This window comes from Saccostrea cucullata, unplaced genomic scaffold (assembly GCF_032062105.1).
Source record: "Saccostrea cucullata isolate Sc308-1 unplaced genomic scaffold, CSIRO_AGI_Scuc_v1 ctg8772, whole genome shotgun sequence".
Lineage (NCBI taxonomy): Eukaryota > Metazoa > Mollusca > Bivalvia > Ostreida > Ostreidae > Saccostrea > Saccostrea cuccullata.
Genome location: NW_026939994.1, coordinates 58,642 through 71,472, shown reverse-complemented (window position 1 = coordinate 71,472; position 12,831 = coordinate 58,642). Strand labels below are relative to the sequence as shown.

Sequence of the window (12,831 nt, the reverse complement as noted above, 5' to 3'; positions counted from 1 at the left end):
ACTTCAATACTATTAGGCCTAGGATTATCAAACTTTGTCAACTGATACTTTTTGGGTAGACGGTGTGTCGCGCACCAAAAGTAGGTCGCTCTGACCTTTAATTAAGATGCTATGGCCAAATATGGAAAAAATCCTGTCCGGCTCATAACTAGAAAACTATTAGACCTAGAGCTATCAAACTTGGCAAAAGTATACATCTTAGGTAGAAGGTGTGTCGCGACCTATTTCAAGGTCACTGTGACCTTTAATTTTAGTGAAATTTAAAAAAAAAATTAAGTTTTTTAAATTTTAAATTTCGTAATCCTAAAAATGTAAAAAATAGAGTTGTATCCTTATTAAAAAGTATTAAATCAAGTAAAAACTTATTTTTTCATCATATACTTTACAGCAATCTTAAACAAATTTCAGTGTTAATGAGAGGAATTCAGTTTGTCCCATGGGCATAATTATGAAGCACTGGTCAGGAAGAATTTTGATAGCAGAAAGTTGCATGTCAAATTAGAGAGAAATTAATGAGTTTAGTGTGAGGAGGTTTGGTGTTATCCCTTGGGTATTGGGCAAATGGACAGCCAGCCTAGCTGTTAGATTAAAAATGGCTCTTGGTGGCTAGCTAAGTTTTAAAATGAATTTGATAAAAAGTAATTAAAACATTTGATATTGCATAATAAACTAATAATCTGATATTATATAATATTAATTAATTAAAAACTAATTTTATGAGGTGGGGTTGAATCAGCATGCCTACTTGACCATATGAATTAAATATAAAACCTGTCTGGCATTAAATCTAAAAAGAAATCATGGAGTATTTTATATGTTTTAAAAGTGTTTTAGGATAAAAAGTGCAGATCCATTAATATTTAGGGAGTAATGAGTAGACAAGCATCCAGTCAAAGATTAATTAATGAGTTCAATGTAGGAAGGCTATCTGATCAAGCGCTGCCTTATCTGTCTTTGGGGATTAGACAGAAGAACTGCTGGTCATAGCAAATGTCATATGATGGCCAGCCTTTCTTTTCAAAATTAATGTGGCATAGATTAAGTTGTTAAGACTAATTTGATATTGTTTATTATGATGGCCGGCATTTGACAAAGTCTAACACAAACAGTATAGAAATCTGTCAGTTATGTAATATTTGTTATAAATATGCCTACAGCACAGGGGATGGATAAAGAAATATTTTTTAAAAAAATGGAAAAATCATGGAAATCTTAGAATCAAGGTTGAAGTGATTTTCTTGCAGTCTAAACTGTTAAAGATAATTGTGTAATATTTTGACGGGCGTATCATGCTGTGGCGTGGCACTTTATTGAATTATTCACTTACGGCAGGATAATCCCACTTCCGGTAGCATTACTAGCATTGACCTAGTTTCAAACCAGCATCACGATAAGGATCAAACCAGGATAAGGATAACTAGCATCAAAATCAGCAAGCAAAGGAAGCATCAAAATAAGCATTGATGCTGTAACAAAAATATTTCCCTACACTCAATATACATCGGGTTTGATATCTGATTATTGAATTTGCTGATTTTCGCGTGATTGCAGGTAGATCCAGGAATATGAGTATAACATTTTTCGCCACACTTCTTGCTAGAAGTTTTCGATTGTCTTCCGTAAATAGCTTTAATTTTTATCAATGTTCAGACAATGACTACAGGATGGTATGTGACTGGAGCTCAGGTGTGTTATATAGTGGGTGCGTCTCCCCTACTATCAGAGAAGTCGTGTTTCAATTTTTTGACGCATCTTCAGCCATTGATGTAGGATGCAGTAATTCTGTCCGCAGGATTTTCATTGCGGAATGTGATGATGTTTGCACAAATCTTGAAAGAGTTCTAGTTAGAGATCGAGTCATGTTGTGCAGGTGCTTTGAGGGGATTTGAAATGTGTACTGTATGGTATTTTTCTTTTATATCTGTGTATATTGTTCATCGTGTGACATTCTTCATGTTTTCATTTTGTAACTGTTACTTCTTTAGTAGTTCCCCTTAGCCTTCCCACTAGCAGAAGGTTTTCGGAAATTGTCTCGAAGATTACCACCACATTGAGAGAATCCTCATCTCGGGATGTTAAGGATCAACTAACTGCATTTATTAGTTTTTACTTCGCTAAATTCACATTGTGTAAGTATTTTTGTGGCCATGTGTTTGTATCTGTGTATATTATTCATCATATAACATTCTATGTTCTTTAGGAGTGTCCCCCTAGCCTGCCTACTAGCTTCTCACCAAGATAACCACCACCACAAGAGAATCCCCCGCCCAGGATGTTAAGGTTAGTGCAGAAGGTGATTCAAATTACATGTTATTCATTACGAATTGCTTTGAATTTTTTTAAAGTTATCTTGATCTATTAATTTTTTCAACCCTATCGTTAATCTAAAAATGTAAAGGTATAGTTGATACATTGGTATTATATTAATCTCTTAATTTTATCTTACCTACATTATGCAATTGTTTATCAATAGTCAATAGTCATAACTCAGTGTTAGTTGTAAATATCACAAAAAGATAAGGTAGCGGTGGTCATGAATTGTGTTATTATGCAACTTTTTTATGTATCAACCATCTAAGCTCCAAATATGTTAAAAAGTGCCTTATAATCTTATTTCCTTTATGATTTTTCTAGTTATTTTAAATATTTCAGCCACTTCCGCCATTGGATACAACACCAAATGCGGATACAACATCGACTTGGGATACAACAGTAACCATTCTTTTAAGTTAATATTTATCCATTTCTTCTTTTTGTTCGCACACATTACAATTATTATAACAATAACTTTTTAAAGAGTATTGCATGTAAAAATAAAACAAAACCAGTCTCTAAATAGTCAAATATATACTGGATCAATTACTTGTCTTTCACTTGACTCTTTTGATTCAGAAGGTTATTTAAGACCACACACTGATGAATTATATGAGGATGCTCTTTAATATTTTTAGCTATCTCTTCAGTTTTGACAACTACTTTTATACTGTTTATACTTGTATTAATTATAAGAACTATTTCTTGGTTAAAAAAGAAAAGACACCATAATATGTTGTATCCAATATATCACGATCAATATCAGGTGGAAATAAGAGATGACCAATTATAAATAACACAACATCATTTTTTTTTTAATTTTGAGACATTTCTATTATGATATAGAACTATGCATTAAAATTTACTTCCAGTGATGTCCGCATATCATTCTGTTGTTTCCCTTTGTTGTCTGCAGTAGATTTCTGTGTCTTCCTGTGTTGGATGCTTGTTCAAGTGCTAGTTCGACGCTTTATTAGAAATCGTGTCCAACAAGACCATGTAGAAAACATAGAAAATGTTTATTCCAGTTATTCAATCGGAGACAATGATGAAGAAATTTCCCTATGAATTTGCATGTGTAGCTATATAGTTATTTCTATAAGATCAGAACATGTTAAAATTTTTAATTCTTCATAACTACATGTAACATAAAACTAGAAGACTGGAATATTTTTGGTAGGTATAATTGGACTTCTCACCTATATTTGAAAGCAAATTGCTATCATAAGTAGAACTGTTAATGAACTTTTAAGAACTCAAAATGCTATTTACATGAAGATCGTTTACTTAGTGAATCCTGTTATTATTGTTCAAAAGTGGGCATTGTTCTTTACAAATGTTCCTCTTGGTTAATTGACAATAGATTGTAAGGTAAGACAGAATCTATTTTATTTGGTCCTGCAAGAAAGCTTAAAAGTATCACATGTTTAAACATTGTGTGTAATGGTCACATTATTTAAGGTTCTGACAGTGTTAAATATTTAGGAATCTGTATTGACAAGTTTCTTTCATGTGAAAATATTGTTTTAAGTCATACAAAAAATTAATGCTAGACTTATTGATTGTATATTGTTTAACGTCCCTCTCGAGAATTTTTCACTCATATGGAGACGTCACCGTATGCCGATGAAGGGCTTCAAAGTTTGACCTGTACTCGGCACTCAGGGCCATTGAGCAGTGAGGGATCTTTATCGTGCCAACGCCTGCCGCTGACACGGGGCCTCGGTTTTTAAGGTCTCATCCGAAGGACCCGCAACTTTCACTTCATTGTGCCGAGCGCATGGCGAAGGAACAGTTGCTACCAATTTTAACTAGGTCAGTCGCGGCCGAGATACGAACTCACGACCTCCCAATCACGGAGCGAGCGCTCTACCGACTGAGCTACTGTGAACGGTAATGCTAGACTTAAGTTTTTACATAGAAATGCACCCTGTCTTGGTACACATTCTAGAAAGACCCTATGTTCTGCCTTGATACAATGTTATTTTGACTATGCCAGTTCTTTTTGGTATTGTGGAATAAACAAACAACTTACACAGATTACAAGTAACCCGGAACAAAGTAGTGCAGTTCATTTTAAACCTTAGATCTAGAGAGAGTATTTCTATTAATATTTTACCCTCTTTAAATATGTTAAGAGTGGAGGATAGAGCTTAACAATTTAGATTAAAGCATGTCTTAATATTTACATTCGCTGTGTTTTTCTAGTAAGCTTACTGTGATATTGATTTGAAAAACATTTTCGTGTATATTCACGCGTAGAAATATACATGGAAAAACGTGCGTTAACGTGACGTCACAATGAGAATGCAGCGACGTTAATAAAATGCAACAATATAGGCCAGCGAGAAATTCAAATATTGAGTATATTTTGGTGCTTTCAAACATGTAAAATGTAAATATAAGGATTTTTTAAAGTTTAGTGTGAATTATTGGTGTGTGAATCACACAGACTTGCATGTAGGCATATTTTTCATGAAGCACTAGCGCCTACGTGACAAGTCTGTGTGATTCACACACCAATAACTCACACAAAACTTGAAAACATTCCTTAAATATATATCATGGTAATGCACCAGCTTACCTCCATGAACATTTTGTATTGAATAATATCACAAGAAGTGCAAAAAATAATTTTATTATACCAAAGATAAAAGGGAAAGAGTCTTCATGTTTTAAATGCGCCCAGATCGATAAATCCCGGGCGTATATTGTTTTTGTCTTGTCTGTTTAACCGTTTTTCTTTCTGTCTGTTGTCAACTTTAACCTTTGCCATAATTTAAGAACCATAAGAGATAAAGACTTCATATTTGGTATGCATACTCCACTAATGAAGTCCTTTCAAATGACATCAAGGTCAGTTACCTTGTCTGTGACCTATGTGCCAAAAATAGCTTTTTCCACTGTTTGCCATAACTTTTGAACCATACGAGATAGGGACTTTATATTTGGTATACATAATCTAGTAGTGAATTCGTTTCAAATGACGACAAGGTCAATAATCTGGTGACCTTGTCTGTGACCTATATGCTAAAAATAGCTTTTTATACTTTTTGACATAACTTTTGAACCATAGGGAATTCATATTAAGTATGCTTACTCCAAAGATGCCAAATACACTCATTTCTAACATCTAGAGTGCTCTATTAAAATCAAAAACAACTTTATTCTCATCGCTGTTATATATCGCCCACCCCCATCTAAATCAAATAAATTCAAGAATTCTGTTTTCTTTGAAGAATGGACCAACTATCTGTACAGTCTCGTGTTAATCCCTGGTGAGTTACTTATCACAGTTTTCTAAATTTCCATCTTGATGATCCCAATGACGAAGATGCTAGAATATTTACAGAGTTGCTAACAGAACATGGATTAAAGCAGCATATTTCCGATGCATACGTTAGATGTGTTGTTAAACCAGAGAAGATAGTCTATATTACAGTCCTATAATTACAAATCAGGAGGAGTGCAAAGTAAAATAACTTAATCATGTCATATGATACGTTCGTATTGTACGTTTCGGAATTGTACATTCTGTCCGTATCGTTTCGGACTTTAATATTTCGTAAGTAATATCCGGTTTGAGATGCACGGACTCCTCAACGGCGAAACAATGTCATGTATTAAGCCCGTCAATGTGTGAGTTATTTTATATTTAAAAATGACTGTTAATAATAATGAGAATTGTATAATTATCAACAAACTGATATTTATTATCCCCTCGCGCAACTAGTTGCGGAGGGGATATAGCATCGCGAATGTGCGTATGTATGTGTGTGTTAGTGTGTTCATTACCTTGTGGGCAAGATTGACAGAGAACCATTGCATTAACCTTTCTCAGCGTTTACATACTTGTGTGGCAGTATAAATGGACGAAGCCTATTAATTTTCAAGTCTGTTGATGAAATATTTCTTCAGATATAGCGTTTTTACTGCCTCGAAACACTGACATTTCATGTACGAGTTGACAATAATCATTTGTGGGCAAGATTGACAGAGAACCTTTGCATTAACTACTCTCAGCGTTTACATACTTGTGTGGCAGTATAAAAGGAAGAAGCCTATTAATTTTTAAGTTCATTGATGATATATTTCTTTAGATATCGCATTTACACTGTCTTCAAACCCTGACATTTTATGTACGAGTTGACAATAATCATTTCCGCTAGGGAACCAGTTTAACCTGTCGAGTCTGTAAGAACCAGATTAATAGAATTAGATGAACGTCGCGGATTCATTACCAAACTCCACCAGGTGTCTGAGAATTTGGGATGCACGTTAAATTGAAAGTATGTTTGTGTGTGTGTGGGGGGGGGGGGGGGGGGGGGGGGCTTAACCAACATAAAAGGTAAACCCCAATTTTCAATGCATAGAAATTGTCAAATTTGTAAAAAAAAAAAAAAAAATGGGAGGCTAAGCCCCCACCCCACCCCTGTTCTGACGTCTATGCCACAAGTTCAAATAAAGTCTCGATGTACTTTGTTATTTTTTACTACGAAAAAAATGCGTATTGCCTGGAACGGTGAAATATACTAATAACGTTGGTAAATAATTAAAATTACTGAGACTTGTACATGTAGCACGCGTGATATGTTTCTGCTAGGCATAACGGAAACTGCCCAATTTTGTATGCATATTATGACACCCACCCCCCTCCCAACTTAAATTCTATGCAGTTTGATTTTTGTTAAAAATAGACACCCCTACCCCCTATAATTTTGTTAAAGAAATAAATAGAGCTGAAAAACAATTTAATACCGTTTATTAAACTTTACTACCCTAAATTAGGTATCAATGTTATGCCCCCCCCCCCCCCCCAAACCAACCAAGACGCGTTGTACTTTGCATTTTGTAAAAAAAAAATTGGATCAACAACAACACTCCACTTAGTATTTTTTCAAAAGTAAGGGAGTTGATCCTAATTTTGCGGGTTTGAATCCCACTGTGGGACGTGAAGACTGGTCCTTCTAATGAGACCGTTTAAACCAAGGGCCAATGTCCCAATAGATGCTGGTACAAATGGATCCCTCACTGCTCAATGGTCGTCAGTGCATAGTATGAGAAAAAACTCTTCACGGGCAAGCCTTCATATGAGCAAAATATTCATGAGAGGGAATTTAAAGAAGACACGTTGTACTATCAATCTTTGACATGTTTATCGTCCCTCTAGAATTTATCTCTCATGAGATATTACCATTACCAGAGATGTTCCTGCCGCGAGGGGATGCTCCGCTTAGCGGTGCCCTTGTTGTAATAGATATCTATCCATTAACAGGTCGAAACAATAAATTGTTACTACATGACGGTGTGAATTTCTGAACTGACCAAGTGCAACATTTCGACACACAGGGAACATGCCGCCACCCGAAGAGTCAAAAGATCCTGAGCTATAGGGCAAGAAACGTCGACGTTCAACGCAAAAGGGCAAGTTTCACAGAATATACAACAGATTTAGAGAATTAGGTTATATGGAGGACCATGGTGTACTACAAAATATTCTTGGTGATCTAGAAACGTCCTATAATGATTTAGAAAGAAGTCATGCAGAATATGTAGAACTTTCGCACCGTTAGCTGCAATCCATATCAAATAATATGTTTGATAACTTCGCAAGATGAATATATAGTCATTTACTTCCACTGTGACGCGATTTTGTTTCTAAACAATTGCAATACGACAAAACGAAATTCGTTAATTTTTCGGTAAAAAGTGAAATCAGATTAAGAAAACTCATTTAAAACAAATTACAAATAAAAATTACTCCAAAAATTATTTTTTTATGGCTTAAAATAGCAATGCTGTTTTTGATTTATCCACTTCTGGCAGGCCAATCCCACTTCCGGTAGCATTACTAGCATTGACCTAGTTTCAAACCAGCATCACGATAAGGATCAAACCAGGATCAGGATAAGGACAACTAGCATCAAAATCAGCAAGAAAAGGGAGCATCAAAATCAGCATTGATGCTGTAACAAAAATATTTCCCTGCACTTTATTATACATCGGGTTTGATATCTGATTATTGAATTTGCTGATTTTTCGCGTGATTGCAGGTAGATCCAGGGATATGAGTACAACATTTTTCGCCACACTTCATGTTATGAGTTTCTGGTTTTTTTCCGTAAATGGCTTTAATTTTATATCAAAGTGCAGAAAATGACTTCATGATGGTATGTGACTGGAGATCTTGTGTGTTATATAGTGGGTGCAGAGAAGTCGTGTTTCAATTTTTTGAAGCATCATCAGCCATTGATTTAAGATGCAGTAATTCTATCCGCAGAATTTTCATTGCGGAATGTGATGGTGTTTGCACAAATCTTGAAAGAATTCTAATTAGAGATCGAGTCATCCTGTGCAGATATTTTGAGGGGATTTGAAATGTGTATGATATTTATCTGTGTATATTGTTCATCGTGTGACATTCTTCATGTTTTCATTTTGTAACTGTTATTTCTTTAGTAGTTTCCCCTTAGCCTTCCCGCTAGCAGAAGGTTTTCGGAAATTGACTCGAAGATTACCACCACAATGAGATAATCCTCATCTCAGGACGTTAAGGTTAAGGTGCAGTTTATCAACTATCTGCATTTATTAGTAAAATTTACTTCTCTAAATTCACATTGTGTAAGTATTTTTGTGGCCATGTGCTTGTATCTGTGTATATTATTCATCATATGACATTCTATATTCTTTACGAGTGTCCCCCTAGCCTGCCTACTAGTTTCTCACCAAGATAACCACCACCACAAGAGAATCACAACCACAAGATAACCACCACCACAAGAGAATCCCCCGCCCAGGATGTTAAGGTTGGTGTAGAAGGTGATTCAAATTAATTCATTACGAAATGATTTAAATGTTCTTAAAGCTAACTTGATATATTAGTTTTTTCAACCCTATCGTTAATCTAACAATGTAAAGGTATAGTTTCATACATTGGTATTATATTAATCTCTTAATTTATCTAACCTACATTATGCAATTGTTTATCAATAGTTATATCTCAGTGTTAGTTGTGAATATCACAAAAAGTTAAGTAAGCGATGGTCATGAATTGTGTTATTATGCAACTTTTTTATGTTTCAACCATCTAAGACTACCAAATATGTTAAAAAGTGCCTTATAATCTTACTTCTTTTATGATTTTTTTTTAGTTATTTTAAATATTTCAGCCACCTCCGACATTGGATACAACACCAAATGCGGATACATCGACTGTGGATACAACATCGACTACGGATACAACAGTAACCATTAGTAGTATAAGGAGCCTAGATGGCCGGGTCAAATGAGTGCACTTTTCTGGATGATAGGGATAGCCGGGTCAACTGAGTGCAGCCCCTTTTCGGGGATAGCCGGTTCAACTGAGTGCAGCCCGTGGGGGGATAGCCGGGTCAATAGAGTGCAGCCCCTGGGGGATAGCCTGGTCAATTCATTACATATAGCCCCCTAAATACGGGGTGTGTTTACACTGTGTTTTCATTATACTCTATACGCTGTTCCTACGATTTATACCTGTTGCATCATCTGTAAGGGCCCTGTGCAAACAATACGATAGACCTTCGTTTTTTTTATGCTGACTACACAGGTAATATAATTGGCAGCGATTCAAGTCAGGGGCCCGTGTGCAAAAAATATGCTTACCTATGCATTGTGACGTCATCCACTGTATAAATACGGCTTTTCTCTTACTTTCAGCTCATTCTACAGTCAGAGCCACCTCCCTGCCTGGGTAGGCATGGACTCTACTAAAGAAAAAACAGTTACGTGCTCAGCGATTATTAGAATGGAAAAAAGGGAAAGAGAATTAGAACGAATTCTTTATGAGAAAAGAGATCAAGAGTTAAAGCTCCGGGAAAAAATGCTAAAATATTACAGAGAAGAGCTCAATTAGAACAACAACGACAACGACAACTATGGGAAAGAGAATTAGATCAAATTCTTGATGAAAATAAAGAGCGAGAATTAAAGCTTCGGAAAAGAAATGCCAGACTATTACAGAGAAGAGCTCAACTAGAAAAACAACGTCAGCAACAGCAAAGGACTAGGGCGCATGGGGGGTCAAAGTTACCTATTCATTCACCACCCAAACCCAAGGCCATATCCCAGTATTATCGATTGTTGATTGTACACTGTTTTACGTCCCGCTCCAGAATATTTCACTGATATGTAGACGTCACCATTCACAGTGAATAAAAGGGTGCACTCAAGAAAATTTAAAGCTCAAGAGGATTTTTACACTGTGATTTTTAAGGAGTTTCCAGAGGAAGAAAACAGAGGATTTGTTCAGCGATTATTCAGACACATGTTACAAACTTTCAAATCGAAAATGCAGTGTGATCCTAACGATTATCTCCGCCTGAACATACGCCACAAATCTCTGGAATCAGAATTTTGGTACGAGTTTACTTAATGTAAACATTTTACCGAGGACGTCATTTTAGACAAGATTGAAGCCGTGCAACAATCCAGAAAGGGTTTCAAACTGGTTGACGGGGGCATGAAATTAGATATGTTTCGGGTCAAGTATCCCGAGGGAAGTGGTGGAGACAGAACCCAGCATTTACAAGTGAATAAGGAGACTTATAAGAACAATAATAGAGCCATCGTTCGGATCGTCAATCCCAGGGATCAATTTTGTTTAGCTAGAGCCATCGTCGTGACTCGATTACACAGTCAAAAACCCGAACATCCAGACCCCGAATGGGATAAACAATGGAAATTAGGAGATGTAAGAGCCAATGACCAGAAGAACCTAGCCATAGCCCTCATGGAACAGGCCGAGTGTGATATCACTCAAGCTTGTGGATATGCAGAGTGGACGAAATTACAACAGGTATTAGCTCCTCAGTATCGACTGAAAATATTTCAGTTCAAGTCTACTTCGACTAAACTCACCTTAGAGCGCATTTTCAAAGGCTGGGGAGACGGAACTTCTTTGAACATTTTGTTAGACGACCATCATTACGATGCCATCATATCCATGCCGGGAGAAAAGGGGAACCAATATTACTGTGATCATTGCGACGTGGGGTACAGGAAGGTCACAGACCATCGCTCTAAGTGCCCTCATCGCTGTACCTATTGTTTAGGACATCACCCTTATTGTCCCGATGAAGGGATCGAGATTAAATGCCAGGAATGCCATGGAATGTTAAGAACAGGACCTGTTACGAAAATCATTTAAGACCCCATAGTAAGAAGACCACCACTACTGTCTGCAATTTAATGGAACAATGCGAGAAGTGTCAGTCCTGGATACCTAAGAATTTATTCCCTCATCACAAATGCGGAGAACAGAAACAGTGTAAGATCTGTAAGAAAATCGTCGATACCGATCATCAGTGCTACGTACAACAGAAGCCCCAGAAGAAGAAGAAGAAGAAGGGGAAAGACACCTTACAGTTTTACATCTATTTCGATTTCGAATGCACTCAGGAAACCGGCATTCACATCCCTATTCTGTGTGTGGCACACCGCGTCTGTCAACATTGCAATCAGTTAGACATAGATCAACCCTGTCCTCATTGTCAACACATGGGACCCCGTCAGCACCTATTTCAAGGACCAGACACCTTAAAGAAGTTCATAGACTGGTTATTACAACCCACTAGAGGTACTAGGAATTCCACTTTAGTACACGACGAGGTCATCGTCATCGCCCATAACTTCAAAGGCTACGACGGACAATTCATTTTGTATTACATGGTACATTCTGCCCCCATTAAACCTAACGTCATCATGAACGGCAGTAAGATCTTGTACATGGAAATATGCGGACTGAAATTCGTCGACTCGTATAATTTCTTACCGTTTGCATTAGCCAAGATGCCCTCCGCTTTCGGATTCGACGAATTGAGGATAGGCTATTTCCCCCACTTTAATACGGAACAGAACCAGAATTACGTAGGACCTTATCCACCGGAAGCTTTCTACAATCCGGACGAAATGTCTATCAGTGGACGACGGGCATTTTTTGAATGGTACGAACAACAGAGGGGAAAATTATTTGATTTCCAGAAAGAGTTTGTAGAGTATTGTGTCTCGGACGTCGACATTTTGCACCGATGCTGTGTAAAGTTTAGAGCCACCCTTAAGACCTTATTCAATGTGGACCCTTTCCAGGAATCCATCACTTTTGCCACTGCTGCTAATTTAGCCTCCCGTCGACAATTCATGCCTGAAGACACCATTGCCATCATTCCTAACCTCGAGTATCAACCGGCACGACACTATTCGGCTAAAGCCTGTCGGTGGCTCACCTGGATTAGTCAACAGAGTGGATGTCACAAACAACATGCCAGAAACGGGGGCGATGTCCAGATCGGAAATTATACCGTCGACGGATACCAGGAAGCGACTCGCACCGTCTACGAATTTTACGGGTGCTATTGGCACGGATGCTCCACCTGCTATCCCAGTTTACAAACCGAACCTCATCCTCACCGGACCCAATATACTTGCCAGCAATTACACGAAGAAACCCTCAGAAGGACTTTGACTTTGGAGAAAATGGGGTAT

General features: G+C 37.1%; 1 pseudogene; it reads left to right on the top strand.

Moving 5' to 3' along the window:
- The first annotated feature begins 1,565 nt into the window (after nt 1-1,565).
- On the top strand, nt 1,566-2,733 carry LOC134254429 (uncharacterized; annotated as a pseudogene).
- The last annotated feature ends 10,098 nt before the right edge of the window (nt 2,734-12,831 follow it).